A 13952-nucleotide genomic window follows, 5' to 3' on the forward strand; every position below is an offset into this window, starting at 1 on the left:
GTTGTCCCCTTCAGTCTGAAGAATCTGTCCCTATCCACCCTCTCTATGCCCCTCATGATCTTGAAGGTCTCTATCATATCTCCCCTGAGCCTCCTTTTTTCCAGAGAGAAGAGCCCCAGCCTATCCAACCTCTCGGCGTATGGGCAGTGTTCCAGCCCTTTTACCAGTTTCGTTGCTCTTCTTTGGACTCTCTCAAGTACTAGCATGTCCTTCTTGAGGTGTGGCGACCAATACTGAACGCAGTATTCCAGATGTGGACGCACCATCGCTCGATACAATGGCATGATGACTTCCCGCGTCCTGGTTGTTATGCCCATCTTTATGATGCCCAGCATCCTGTTGGCTTTTTTCGAGGCTGCTGCGCACTGTGCAGATGGCTTCAGTGATGCATCCACCAGCACATCCAAGTCTCTCTCAAGTCTGCTGTCTCCCAACAATGCCCCCACCAATTTGTAGTTGAACAACGGGTACTTTTTCCCTATATGCATGACCTTGCATTTTTCCACGGTAAAGCGCATTTGCCATTTGTTTGCCCAGTCTTCCAGCTTGTCCAGGTCCCTTTGCAGGTCCTCACACTCCTCCCTGGACCTAACTCTACCGCACAGTTTGGTATCGTCTGCAAATTTTATAACCTCGCACTTTGCCTCCTTTTCCAGGTCATTGATAAATATGTTGAAGAGTAACGGCACCATCACCGATCCCTGTGGCACACCGCTCGTGACTCCCCGCCAGTCAGAATATTGGCCCTTCACTCCAACCCTCTGCAGTCTACCTGACAACCAGTGCTTGATCCATCTGTGCACATCCCCTCCCACCCCGTGGTTCCACAGCTTCCTAAGCAGCCTTTCATGTGGCACCTTGTCGAAAGCCTTTTGAAAATCGAGGTAAATGATGTCTATGGGTTCCCCATTGTCCACCCGACTGGTTATTCCCTCAAAGAAGTACAGAAGATTCGTTAGGCACGACCTTCCCTTACAGAATCCATGCTGGCTTGTTCTCAGTAGGCCATTCCTCTCGATGTGCTCGCAAATGCCGTCCTTGATCATAGCTTCCACCATCTTCCCTATAATTGAAGTCAGGCTCACCGGCCTGTAGTTCCCGGGATCACCCCTCGATCCCTTCTTGAAGATAGGTGTGACATTCGCCAATTTCCAGTCCTCTGGTACCTCACCAGTTTTCAAGGATAGGTTGCAAACATGCTGGATTGTGCCCGCTATTTCTTGTCTTAGTTCCTTCAGAACCCTTGGGTGGATCCCGTCCGGGCCCGGTGATTTACCACATTTTAACCTGTCTATCTGTTTGAGGACATCCTCCTTACTTACCTCTATGTGCTCCAATTTTTCGGCCTGTTCCCCACTCATGAGCTCCTCTGAGTCCGGTATATTAGATGTGTCTTCGCTCGTGAAAACCGACGAGAAGAACGTGTTCAACCTCTCATCTACCTCTTTATCCTCCTTAATCACTCCCTTCCTATCCCCATCGTCCAACGGCCCCACCTCCTCTCTCGCTGGTCGCTTCCCCTTTACGTAACTGAAGAATGCCTTGAAGTTTTTCGCCTCCCTGGCCAGCCCCTCTTCGTATTGCAGCGGTGGCAAAAAGGGCAAACAGAATGCTAGGAATGATTAAGAAGGGGATCAGAAACAGATCGGAGAAGGTTATCATGCCATGGTTACCAGGCCATGGTACGCCCCCACCTGGAATATTGCATCTAACACTGGTCGCCGTACATGAAGAAGGACATAGTACTACTCAAAAGGGTCCAGAGAAGAGCAACTAAAATGGTTAAAGGGCTGGAGGAGTTGCCATACAGCGAGAGATTAGAGAAACGGGGCCTCTTCTAACTTGAAAAGAGGAGACGGAGAGAGGACATGATTGAAACATTCAAGATAATGAAGGGAATAGACTTAGTAGATAAAGACAGGTTGTTCACCCTCTCCAAGTAGAGAGAATGAGAGGGCACTCTCTAAAGTTAAAAGGGGATAGATTCTGTACAAACATAAGGAAGTTCTTCTTCACCCAGAGAGTGGTAGAAATCTGGAACGCTCGTCTGGAGGATTCAAGACAAAGTTAGACAAGTTCCTGCTGAACCAGAACGTACGCAGGTAAGACTAGACTCAATTAGAGCACTGGTCTTTGACCTAAGGGCTGCCGCAGGAGCGGACTGCTGGGCACGATGGACCACTGGTCTGACCCAACAGCAACAATTCTTATGTTCTTATGGCCCTGGAAACAGAGTTGAGAGCACAGACAGAAGGAAGTGCAACCAGAGACTGGGAAAAGATGATTGGAAAAATAAAACCACCAGACATGAAAGGTAGGAAAACGTATTATTTTATTTTCAATTTAGTGATTGAAATATGTTGGTTTTGAGAATTTACATCTGCTGTCTATAATTTGCACTGTTCAGGCATCTTAGGGTTTCGTTTGTGTATATTAGGACTTTTAGTTTGTGGTTCTGTATTTGCATAGGGATTATCTGTGTTCTGCATGTGTGATCAAGGCTAAGTGTTCTGGTAGGAATGAATGTCGAGGATTATTGTTGTCATAACCCAAAGTAGGAACATATTTGTTGGCTCTCCTTCATCTATTTGGACCCACAATGGCCTTTGCTTAAAAATTAACAAAGACCATTGATCCAGACAAAGACAGAAAATAACTTGAGAAGGAAGAAAAGGTACGGGACAGGAAAGACAGATACCAGACCACGGGGACAGGGGAGGGAAGAAGAGGAGAAAGATGCCAGAGCATGGGGAAAGGAGACAGGGATATGAAATCTGGGGTAAGAAAAAGAGAAAGGAGATAGAGATATCAGACCTGAGGGGAGGGGAGAAGCTAAAAATCATGGGAGAGGGAGAAAGAGATGGAAGAGAAGGCGACAGAGATGCCAGAACATGCAGGGGAAGAAAGTGAAGAAGATGGATGCCAGACTAAGGGGGGAGGGAGAGATAGAAGAGGGAGGCAGACAGTTTCTGGAAGGAGCATAGAAAGAGGGCAGACAGTGGATGGAAGATAGAATGATATGAAGATGAGGAAAGCAGAAACCAGAGAGGACAAAGGTAGAATTTTTTTTTTCTGACTTTATTTAAAATAAGGCTCACAGCATCTTATTCATCATTATGAAAAAAAGAAGGTATGATGACTGAATCTTCTTCTTCTTGTACACATTAATGGGTTGAACGGTGGTGAGACCTCAGATATTTTTAACCCAGCTCATTACAGGACAGAGAAAGTGGATCTACTCAGCGGGTATCATTATAATCACTGGCCTATCAACTTCAAATAACAATGAGGCTTCAGCTCAATCACAATCCCAATGGGCCCCGTTTCGCCCTTGGCTTCCTCAGGAGATCATGTAAAACCAGTGTATACAGCCATGTTCCAACAACATTTGACAAAACCAAGAAGGTAATCAGCCAACCACCTTCATACTTATCCAAACCTTATACCCACATATATCTGAACTAAACACAATAAAACCCACACTAGACTAACTAATCATTCATTCCAAGAGCTAGCAGCACAGGAAGGCCGCATCAAAACTTGTCTTAAACTTCAACTTCCTCCACAGAAAGAGGACAAACTCACAATCAAACATGGGTTGTCTTGTGCCTTACTAAACACACCAATTACAGTGGGCAAGAATCAATATTCAATCTACTTATTATCCGCCGAACTCCATGTTAATCTCTTATTTTTTTATTTTTCATGTGATATTCCTTCTTCTGAAGGATTCCTACTCAGAATGGCGCAATAAACGCCGCAGCAAAATTAATGAACCACCCTTACTAAAAGCACAACCAATCAACAAACTTTCTTACAGACAACCACCAATCCAATCACTCCCTCAGTGGTATCTACCAATCATTGCTCACTTGTTGTCCATACACTTCCGAACCTGCAAAAACATTCAAATCGTGAAAAAAATCTGACCTCAACCATTCCAAAAAAATATCTTCCGTTCGACTGCCCGGTTCAAACCTACAGGTATCAAAGAATGTAAACGATAGATCCAGCATTGTCCACATTGGATCAAATATCCAAATCCCCCCTCTGCTCTCCACTGTGACAGAATCAATAGCAAATACCCTGAAACATTCAAAAATATGTCCAGTCTCTTGACAATGTTGAACCAGGGGCACCCAATTTCTTTGTGAGAACTACTGACCTGTGTTCAGTGACCCTTACACTCAAGGATCTAGAAGTCTTCCCCACGTACAACTTGTTACAGCTACATATTAGAACATAAATTACATTGGAAGACATACAGGTTGTAGAATGACGTAACCTATAAAAAAAGAGTCACACTCGAAAGTAATAGCACAAGTCTTACATGTTCCACATTGCCGATGCCCCCCTGTCAACATAGGAACAGGAACTGAAGGAAGCAATGCTGGACTCAAGAGTTCCTTCAAATTCTTACCTCTGTACCCCTCAAAGCAGGGTGACATTGCATAATTTCCCTTATAAGACTGGCCACCTCTTCCCCCCTAACATGTATTACATAAGCAGAGTCAAAGTGTTATCAGATGTTCTATCCCAATGGTTGCAAATTTACGGCCCCTCGGTACTATTTTGAGGCCCTCGGTATGTTTATCATAATCACAAAAGTAAAATAAAACAGTTTCTTGATCATATATCTCTTTAGCTATAAATGACAATATTATTACTAAGACTTAGCCAAAAACAAAGACAACTATTTTTTCTGAGGCCCTCCAAGTACCTACAAATACAAAATGTGGCCCTGCAAAGGGTTTGAGTTTGAGACCACTGTTCTATCCCTATTTTGTGCCTGTAATAACAATGCGCGGTTCTGGTATTTAGCTTGTTTGTATGCTTTCCTACGTGTGCGTTTGGAATAACCTCTCTGGCTTGGTGTTTGAAAGATTTCTCATCCTGGCATATACGCCGGAATCTCGAAAACTGAGAGTACGGCAAACTGTTTTTGAGAGCCCATGGATGACAACTGTTGGCGTGTAAAATAGCGTCACCATAGTTGACTTTTTGAACACTTTAGTAACAAAATGATGTCCTATTTTGTGGACTTGTACATCTAGAAATTGAAGCCTGGAAGGGGACCAGCTGGCTGTGAACTGAATCTGTGAATGACAACTATTTAAGCATTGCATGAATGATTGACGTTTTGTTCTGTCCCTATCCACAGAAGAAAGATGTCATCTATGAAACGTTCCAATAAAAGGATAACGCTTTTAAATGGAGAATGGTCCAGCCACTGCTTTTCAAAATCATACATGTATAAATTGGCAATACTAGGAGCGAAAGTCGCCCCCCATGGCCACCCCTGACATTGTGATCATGATTGAGCTGAAGCCTCATTGTTGTTTGAAGTTAAATTCCATATTTACATTATTTATAAAGTTTATAATTTTAGTATGAAAAAGAAGTTAACACATGGTTGGAGGTGGTGATAGGCCAGTGATTATAATGATACCCGCCAAGTAAATCAGCTTTTGCTGTTCTGTAATGAGCTGAGATAAAAATATCTGAGGTGTCACCACTGTTTAACCCACAGGCGTCAAACTCAAGGTCCACGGACCAAATCCGGCCCATCTGGTTGTTTTATGCGGCCCACGGTCCAATGCCCCCAGTGTTACCTTGTAGCCAACTCCCTCCTCCTCACAGCCGTAGTGTGCACGGAGCCACGTCCCGCACCTCATCCAGAAGCATTTCCTCTGACATTGCGACATCAGAGAGAAGGCTTCCGGTTCAGGTGCAGGACGCACGAGGAGCCGATGCACGCGGCTCCATGCACACTACAGCTGTGTGGAGGGAGTTGGCCACAAGGTAACACTGGGGGCATCAGACCGTGGGCTGCATAAAACGGCCAGGTTGGAGCCGGCCAGAAGGTTAGACACCCGCCGGAGGGAGGCACAGCATGGAGGGAAGGAGACAAAGGTAGGGGGAATAGTTTTGTGTTTGAATTGTGTCAATTTTGAGCATTTTAATCTGCTGCTCAGGAAGAAATACATTTGTTCCTTTTTCTCTTGAATCTTAGGGTGTTTTTAAAAAATATATTAGTACTTTTAGTTTTTGGTCCCGTATTTGCAGAGGGGTTATCTGTGTTCTGGTAGGAATGAATGTTGAGAAGCATACAGTGTGTTTTGTGTAGTTTAATTTTGTGGTTAACCATTATGTGTTAATAAGATTATATTGTGTGTGTATATGAAAAATGAATGGAAAAAATGGTTATAATTAGTATTATTATGGAGACGGGGTCTGGGGCGGAGATTGGGCGGGAATTGGCCCGTGACAGCCTGTGTTTTGGTTTTGGCTCCTTAATGTGTTTTAACCTATTAATGTGTACAAGAACAACAGTAAGAAGGTTCAGTCCTAATGATGAATAAGATGCTGTGATTTTTATTAATAATAATTATTCACGCCACATTTTTGCAGCTTGTCATTTTATGACTTTTTTTGTGGAGTTTTTTGTCTTTGTTTATTTAACATAAGAACATAAGAATAGCTTTACTGGGTCAGACCAATGGTCTATCTAGCCCGGTATCCCGTCTTCGCTGAGGCCAATCCAAGTCACAAGCAATGTTCCCTCTAAGGATTGATGAGGTGTGTGCAAAAAAAAATATGCATGAGCGACAAATTACATACTCCACAAATTTATGAGCAGGCGCGGAGGACACATTTTTAAACAAATGTAGTTTATCCTTGTACTCCTTATGTAATTTTAATCATCTATGGATATATTTGTATGTTTATTGTTCACATGGTTTTATTTATTTCCCCAAATTTATTGAAAATATTTGATATTGCGTTTAAATCAAAATCTCAATAAACTTGAAACGAGTGCCCATGAGATTGTGGGAGGGTTAAATACTCAAAGCTTAGAAGAATAACAATTTACTTAAAGTTTTTGCTACGCCAGCTTTCTGGTATCTTTACATACAGTGGCGTACGTAGCATATGTAACACCCGGGGCCCATCATTTTTTGGCACCCCCCCCCCCCATCTGTAAGAAAAACATGATTTTTAGTAACAAACCACACGTCACACATGAGTACCTAGGAAAAGGCAGCATCTTACATATTGCAGTGAGCAGTACATCAATACACCCATTGTAAAACTAATCAAGCCAGACCAGCACAGATCAATCCTACACCGTCAATCCTAACAGAAAACCATGTCTTTCGAACACACAGAACACAGAAAACACCTTCGCCTAGTATCGAATATGTCATCACAAACTAACCCCCCACTCTTTTACAAAACTGTAGTGTGGATTTTAGCCACAGTGGTAACAACCCTGACGCTCATAGAATTCTGAGCATCAGAGCTGCTACCACCACGGCTGGCGCTAAAAAACACTCCACAGTTTTGTAAAAGGGGGGATAAAATAGAAATATACAGCTTCAACGCTCTAGCTCAGAGGTGCCCAAACTTTTTGGGCTTGCGAGCTACTTTAAAATGACCAAGTCAAAATGATCTACCAACAATAAAATTAAAAAACACAAAGCACACTATACGCTGAGAAAATGTTAATTATCATTCCTATTCTGGGTTTTTTTCAGAGGTCAAGGCAGATGACTCTATGCATTGTCACCTCAGTAACAACCATACAAAAATAGACAAATATACCCCCCTCCCTTTTTATTAAACCAGAATAGCAGTTTTTAGCGCAGGGAACTGCGCTAAATGCCCAGCGCTGCTCTCGACGCTCAAAGGCTCCCTGCGCTAAAAAACACTATTGCGATTTAGTAAAAGGGGGCCATAGTGCAAAATATAGACAGCATATATAAATTCAGACACATTTTGATCACTAAATTTAAAATAAAATCATTTTTCCTACCTTGTCTGGTGATTTCATGAGTCTCTGGTTGCACTTTCATCTTCTGACTGGGCATCCAATCTTTCTTCCCTTCTTTCAGCCTGTATGCTTCCTCTCCTCCACACCTCATTCCCTCCTCCAACTTTTTCTTCCTCTCTCCCTGACCTTTCTTTCTTTCTCTCTTCATGCCCCCTTTCTTTTTTTCTGTTTCTCTTCTTTCCTTCTGCTCTCTGCCTGCCCCCTTTCTTTCTTTCTTTCTCCCTGCCCATCCCCAAGCCACTGCCACTGCCGCTGCCATTGGGGAACAGGACCCAAACGCCACCAATGGATAACAGGCCCCAAAGCTGACGCCGCCCCATGCTCTCTCTGCTTCGGGCCGATCAATCTTCCTCTCCCCGACGTCAATTCTGCCGTCGGAGAGGAAGTTCCGCCCAGCCAGGCAGCGATTGGCTGGCTCAAACTTCCTCTCCGGGGATCACGTGATGCTGTGAGTCGGGCAACAGCACTCTGTGCCGGCTCCGGAGCCCTGTTCCTCATTTCGCATTCGGGTGAGACACTAGCCTGAATCGCTGACCACCGCTGCCGCAGTTTTGGTGCCGCAATTGCATGGACCGTTTCCTGGCCCGATCGCCCTCTGCTATGGCTTCCAAAACTGCAAAAAAGGATCGGGAACGAGTGAAAGTGACCGAGGACAAGATGGCGGACGTGCCGCGTGCAGACAGCCCGGCGCTCACACTGGCCATGCTGACCTGCAGTAGGCAATTCTGCAGGCGCTGGAGCCGCTTATGGCTCAGATTTCCACACAACTCACTAAATTGGAATCGCTGCTAGAAGATCACGCTGCCCGAGTCACGGAGTTGGAGTCCCGGGTGTCGGCCGTGGAAGATGGGGCGCTTGGAGTGTCGTCTGAGGTGGCCACGCTGACGACCCAACTGTGATCCTGCCAGGACAAACTGGAAGACCTGGAAAATATGTCTTGTCGTGGCAATTTGAGGTTTATAGGCCTTCCTGAAAATATCTCTGATTCCGTGCTGCTTTCAGTGGTGGAGTCGTGGTTGGCCAGTGAGTTACCGATGCCGAGGTCCTTGGGTCCGGCCCGGTTTGAACGGGTTCACCGGGTGGGCTCTCGCACTGGTTCTGATCAGCGCCCCAGAGTGGTCATCGGAAAACTCCATAATTACCGTCATAAAGTGGAAATACTGCGGGCTTATCGTGCAAAAAAGGATTTGCTGGTCTATGAAACTTTACCTGTGAGAATTGGGCAAGATTACTCGGCCGCCCCGACAGACAAGGTGTTTCATCCTATCTGCTCTAGGCTTGTGGAAAAGAAGCGTCATTTCATGTTTCTATACCCAGCTATCTTGAAAATTCAGCACAATGGGAAGTGGCATGTGTTTGACTCAGCGGACCTAGCGGGAGAATTTGTGAACCATCTGGAGCCTTCCTCGCCTCCCCCCTGAGTTGGAACATGTGCCCATTTGTTGGCGGCTAGCGGTGGTTTCACCTTTGCTATCTATCTTGATTTCTCTCACGACTTGACAATTCACTCATCAAGGAGGGCTGGGCGCTGACGGCGTCAGTGACGTGATCTGCTTTCCTGGGACACAGAGGGTTCTTGGCAAGCCATGTACTTGGGTTTGGGATTGGGAGTGGGGAAGAGTTGGGGGGGAGTTTGGGGATTTGGTGGAGGGGGGGAGGGAGTTGGGGCAGGGGATTGTGGTTTACTCTGCAGAATTTTATTTTCTCTATTCCAATGTTTTTGCTGAGTTCTTATAGTGTCACTCTGAGTGCCTTTCTTCTGTGGGTTTTGTGGTATCCCCTCTTAGGCCTGGCTGGGAGTCTAGGAGGTATCTCTCGAGGGCAGGGGCGAGTGTATTTGTTTCCTTTCTCACCTGGGTGATCAGACTTTTCGCCTCTTGTCCTGGAATGTCTGTGGCATAACCTCTCCTATCAAACGCAGCAAAATATTTCAACGGCTTCAACATCACAAAGCTGATTTGGCATGTTTGCAGGAGACCAGGTTGACTGATGCAGAACATGACAAATTATTGAGGGGCTGGGTGGGTCAGGTATATTATGCATCTTCCTCAAATAAGAAGGCGGGTGTTGCTCTTTTGGTATGCAGGGGGTTCCCGGGTAAGGTAGAACGCTTGTATGGTGATTCCCAGGGGAGGATTTTATTGTGTAAGGTAACTATGTCTGAATACACCATCAATCTCCTAGTGGTATATGCCCCTAATCAATATGACCATGCTTTTTTCTCCTCCTTGGTGACACTAAGCCTCCGGGACCCCACTACTCCTGTAATTTTACTAGGTGACTTTAATCAGGTTATGGACCCGGCCATGGACAGAACGGGCCCGGGTTCTTCTCAATCTCATAGCATTACCCGGGGTATTCCCTTTCTTTGTGACAACTTGGATCTTATTGATCCTTGGTGCCTTCTACATCCTACGGAAAGGGACTTTACCCATCAATCACGGGTCCACCATACTTTTTCTAGAATCGATTACATTCTGACTTCGGCTGGGTATTTCTCCCGGGTCCACTCCTCTGAGGTGGGACCTCTTGCTGTGTCCGACCATTTTCCTATATGGATTGATATCTCACGGGGAGATTCGGTTTCCAAGGGGGGGGAGTTGGAAATTTCCTTATTTAGCCTCTAATCTGGAGTTTATCAAATACCTCACACAAAAATGGGAAGACTATGTGACTTTTAATGGTCAACATCGCGATAACCCTTTATTATTTTGGGATGCGGCCAAATCGGTTTTGCGGGGAGACATTATATCATATGTAGTTGCCCAGAAACACCGTTTGTCCCGGGGCCTCTTGCATCTAGAATGGGAATATCAAAAATTGAAGCGTAGGCATTTGTCACGTCCCTCTCCGCAATCTTGGGAAGCGATGGTGGCGGCCCAAGTAGCATTAAATTCATTGTTGCATGACCGAACTCAGAAATATCTCCATTATTCTAGATTTCGATATTATAAATTTGGCCATAAGGCAGGACGGCTGTTGGCAACCTTGACAAAACCCAAAAGTCCACCTCGTTATATTCCAAGATTACTACTACCGTCGGGGCGGGTGGCGACTTCGACCGCAGACATTACAGATAGTTTCCTCACATATTTCCGGGATTTTTATGCCTCTAAGGATCCCGAGGAGGGTCCTGAGCTTGTGGATTATTTGCAAGATGCTGGGGTGCCTCGTTTGTCGTCGCCAGACCGCCTCTTCTTGAATCGCCCAAACCAGGGTAAAGAACTCCAGACAGCGGTTAAACAGTTAAAATGTAGTACCTCACCGGGCCCAGACGGCTTTTCCCCCGAAATTTATAAATCTCTATTGGTCTCCATCTGTGGCCCCTTGGAGGCTTATTATTCAGCGGCTCTTGCGGCGGAGGGGGGGGGTTCCCTGCAGGATCTAACCATGCTTTCATAACATTACTACCTAAACCGGGCAAACCTGATACGGATCTTGAATCTTACAGGCCGATTTCCTTACTCAACGTAGATATCAAAATTCTGGATAAAATATTGGCTAATCGCCTGGCTACACTATTGCCTACTTTGATAATTCCTGAACAGGTGGGCTTTGTACCGCGTCGACACTCAGTGCTGAATGTACGCAGACTTCTTACCGCTATGCAGAGGGCCCGGGACGAGGATGTCCCGGGAATCTTGGTTGGCTTGGATGCAGCTAAAGCTTTTGACCAGGTTAACTGGGCCTACCTGTTTACGGTCCTTTCTTATATGGGGTTTGATGGTTGGTTTTTAGAGATGGTCAATCTACTTTATAAAGACCCAACCGTGAGTATTTTGGAAAACGGTTCTCGCTCCTCTCAGTTTTCCATAGCGCGGGGCACTAGACAGGGTAGTCCGTTATCCCCTCTGCTTTTTCTTCTTTATTTAGACCCCTTTCTTCGTACCCTTTTGTTGGATGACGCACTGCAGGGACTCCCGGAGGGAACTTCACAACTGAGAGTTTTAGCGTATGCGGATGACCTTTTATTGACCTTAGGGTCTCCTGAACTATCCCTTCCTAGAGCGTTGGACTTACTAGATGAGTTTAGTATGTATTCTGGTCTGGCTCTGAACAAACAGAAATCTATAGTATTACAGAGGTCCTTTTCCTCTTGCTTGGGCTCTGGGAACTCTTACTTATTTGGGAATCACTATTTCTCCCGACCTTAACACACTTTACACCTCAAACGTAGACCCTCTTGTTCGCACTACCCTACTTAAATTGGAGACGTGGCGGGCCTTTCCACTTTCACTTATGGGAAAAATAGCTTTGTATAATATGGTACTGGTGCCTCAGTGGTTATATATACTTCAGATGTTGCCTATTTTACTGTCTGCTAAACATGATAAACTTATTGGCCGGTATCTCCAAAAATATTTATGGAATGGTAAAAGAGCACGTTTGTCTCTTGTGCATCTGTTGCGTCCTAGGGACCTTGGAGGTTTGGGATTGCGTAGCCTTCGTTTGTTATCACTGGCGTGCCAGATGAGACATTTAAATGACTGGTTTAGGGGGACCAGCTATTTTTCGGCCACCAGAGGGGAACTTTTCTTGTGTGCTCCATTCCACTTCAGTTACCTTCTTCATGTGCAGCGCATGCCTCCAAAGACCTCTTTGGCACGGGACCTTTTCTTGCTTCCCCTGAGACGTCTCTGGAGGCATTTGTGTCATCAACTGCACATTTCATCTCAGTTGACCCCCTTTTTACCCTTGAGGGATAATGGGGATTTTCCCATTGGAATGACACCGGCCAATTCTGCTATATGGACTGTCAATTCTAACCAATTCCTTTTTCAGCTGTTAAATTCGGATGGGTCCTTGAAATTTTTTGCGGACCTGCGTAAGGATCATGGTTAGCTGGAGAAGGACTGGTTTTCTTATCTTCAGCTTTCCTCTTATGTACATTCCTTCTCCCGGGACGCCCTCACAAATCGACGCATGGAAACCATCTCAGAAGCCCTAAGTCTGACTGCGCAGGACATGATTCCTTTGAGATTTCATCATCGCCATCTCCAAGAGCAGTTGGGCGAACTTTCCTATGTATCTTATGCAGAAAAATGGTCCCTGGAACTTTCCTGCACAATGACAGCGCATATGATTAAGAGAGGTCTTCCTGGGACGGCACACTTGACACTTAGTGTGCCCTTGATTGAAATGAACTTTAAATTTTTGCCGCGTCTCTACCGGTCTCCTGCTTACCTCTTTCGAGCTAAGATGTGTGCCTTAAATGTTCTTATTCCCCATCTACCCTTGGACATCAGTTTTGGTCCTGCCCGAGGGTTCATTCCTTTTGGCAACAGCTTCATCGACACATCCAGACAATGTGGACTTACAACTTTGCCCTCCGCCCGGAATTGTTGTTTACCTTGGACCATCTTCCTCTTCCCCATCCAAAGGGTTTTCATGGCTCGCTCAGTGTTGTTGGGGAAGAAGGTGATTTTGCACTGTTGGATTTCTTCAGATTCCCCCACCTTGTCCCACTGGCGTGTCCTGATGTTACAACATGCTTCCATGGAACGTTTACAATTCTCGGACTTTGACTCTGTGAGGGGTAAAGCTTTTAGTATTTGTTGGGAACCATTCTGGCTTACGTTAACCCTCAGGGCTCGTAGTCATCTGCTTAATGTTTAAATTTCTTAGTGGCACTATATGGAATAGAGTGTATTTGGTTGTATTGGAACTGGTTTTTGGGGGGGCGGGGGGGAGGAATAGGTGGGCGTTTAGTTCTATGGTGAATTTTGGGAGAAAGTCTGTATTCAACTGTTTCGTTGTACACCATGTCTCCTGCGCTTGTGTGTATTGTTCCTATTTGAAAATTAATAAACATATTAAACATAAAATTTACATAAAAACAAAAAAAAAACTTCCTCTCTGACTGTAGCCTTAGGGCGGGTACACAGCCGGGGCAGACCGCCCCCCCCCCCTTGGTAGGACACTGAAGACGTGGCAGCGGCTCCTCTCACGAATCCCCACCTGCGTCAGAAGTCCGATGCAGTCGGGGATCTTGAGAGGAGCCGCCGCTGCATCTTTTAACTTTAAAATACAGGCCGTCGCCGCCGCCGCTTCCTCTCACCTCCTCCCGCCCTCGAGTGAGCGACAGAGGAAAGCGTATGAGCGATGCCACTGAAAATAG

This window comes from Geotrypetes seraphini, chromosome 2, assembly GCF_902459505.1.
Source record: "Geotrypetes seraphini chromosome 2, aGeoSer1.1, whole genome shotgun sequence".
Lineage (NCBI taxonomy): Eukaryota > Metazoa > Chordata > Amphibia > Gymnophiona > Dermophiidae > Geotrypetes > Geotrypetes seraphini.